The sequence below is a fragment of the Botryllus schlosseri genome, chromosome 15 (assembly GCF_051294905.1).
Source record: "Botryllus schlosseri isolate E-star chromosome 15, Bs_hap1, whole genome shotgun sequence".
Taxonomy (NCBI): domain Eukaryota; kingdom Metazoa; phylum Chordata; class Ascidiacea; order Stolidobranchia; family Styelidae; genus Botryllus; species Botryllus schlosseri.
In genome coordinates, this window is record NC_137250.1 from 17,880,411 (window position 1) to 17,882,512 (window position 2,102).

At 40.9% G+C, this 2,102-nt stretch overlaps 1 non-coding gene across 1 annotated transcript; it reads left to right on the forward strand.

Annotated features, from left to right (window-relative positions):
- Positions 1 to 1,015: 1,015 nt before the first annotated feature.
- Trnaw-cca (transfer RNA tryptophan (anticodon CCA)) lies at positions 1,016 to 1,087 on the forward strand. Its single transcript has one exon. It is a non-coding gene; the product is annotated as a tRNA-Trp (tRNA).
- The last annotated feature ends 1,015 nt before the right edge of the window (positions 1,088 to 2,102 follow it).

A 2,102-nucleotide genomic window follows, 5' to 3' on the forward strand; every position in this document is an offset into this window, starting at 1 on the left:
TTATTACTTGCTGACTACCACTCGGCACTACGTGTACGACCTGAGAACTGCTGGAAGACGTGTTCGTATACGTTCGTTCAATCCGTTTGGAGAAAGTCTAGCAAGAACAATTAGGGTAATTGTATTCGCTTATGTACTAATTAGTTATATATAGGCCTACTTCCTGATAGGGCGCATGCGTGCCGCCTCTCTCCAAATTCATGGAAGAGTTTGGCGCGCTTGATTTTTGCATCGGTAATTGGTGGCGCGGTGGCTATTTTGTCATATTCTTCAGCGTAATATCTGCAATCAATCCGCTCTTTTACCGCTGAAAATTACTTCGTGCTGGTGAGTGTCTAATCCTTCCGTTTCGATCGTCGCTCTGACTTTTATTCTAAGTGTGATCGATGTCGCTATTCCCGTGAGAGGAACATCCATCTTCAGTCTATGATTTTATGATAACGCGTAGCTTTTCTCGAAGTCAATTGCATATTCGTCGCAGTGGAATCAAATTCACTTATTGCAATCAAATTCACTTATGTCCAATTTACACATTTTGAGATAATTGACTTGACGTAAAGTTTTCAACTTCTCTCAGCCATATATTGACCCTGATTAACTTTGAATTATTGAAACAGGCATAATCATGGCTAAGACATGGCCAAAAAATTGAAACTTTTTCAAAAACTTGATTTTTTTTCGAGTTTTAAAAATGGACGTTCAAAATTTGAAAACTGGACTGAAGTCACTTTGATTCCACTGCGACGATTTGGGTTCGTATTTTGCGTGATCCATAGACTGTATTTCATATGTAGTGATGATAATAATGGCGAAAAACGTCTCAGTGCAGGTTCAAATCCACTGCATTGTCTGCGCGCCTCTAATATATAAATAAGTTGCAATATGACTGCACGATGAGACTCATTCTTCACCTCTCTTCGAATCGACATCCATGGCAATAATGATAGCTTCTGAACAATGCAAGGTGCAAGCAGCATATCGAACACTTTTGTTTCAGTGGCCTGTCTCGTCGTGAGACTCCGTGGCGCAACGGTAGCGCGTCTGACTCCAGATCAGAAGGTTGCGTGTTCAAATCACGTCGGGGTCACAGAATTTTGAAAACTAATTTGAAGTCACGTTTCTGTTTTTACTTACTTCGTGAGGATTCGGTGACATCTAAGCATGCGACAAATCCGCAAGCTATACTTGACTATGTCAACGCGTTTGATACATCACAACAGGGACACTTTCTAACGCATTAGCATGATGGGTAGGACGGCCATTTCAATGCATCCGACTGGCAACTTTCGTGATGGGTGTTCCAGGTACACTATTCCTCTTAAATTAAAATCCGTTAATTCGTGTTATCAATCGATCAACGTATACAATAACGTGGGATTTCACGGATAAACACAATCTCAACCTAAATCAATTTGATCCGCTGGCTAAACTCCAACAAATTGCACGAGAACGTATTTTTACACCAAGTCTCCGCGATGTCAGCACAATTTTTGAGCCAGTACTAAACGTACGTTCTATTGTCATGCAGATCACAATAAGCTCTCGCTGCATACACATGTCCATGATGAGAGGTTGCTTGTACAATAGGCATTTGGTCGACAATGCTGATGTTTACGTTGGATTTTTATCTTGTTATGCTGCAAAGGACTCACTAATCCCTCAAAGCCCGGAAATGTCGCAGGTCTGATTTTGGAATGTGTTATATTTATCCCGCAACACTATCACGGCGTCGGACGCAGCATTGCTGCTCCGGAAGGCAAAACACTCTCACTTATGTGACTGACGCCAGCTGACACAGCGGGCGGTTGAATGTAATGTTATGTAGCTTTTAATCAGACTATTTCGAAGTTACCACGTGACGTGTAATGTCACTCATATTTACTAAACATGAGTAGACAATAATGCAGTTCGTGTAGTCTGGGCGTCGGAAACCAAGAAGGATGTCGTAAATTAATTGCGCATTTGATTTGGACGTAAATATGTGACACCAACTAATGCAATAAATTATATAAATTGTACTTTTGTATTTTCATTCGCGTGGCTACATAGATTTACAGCCATGATTCTCAAACTGTTTTAAACACGCTTCCTTGATTATGGTG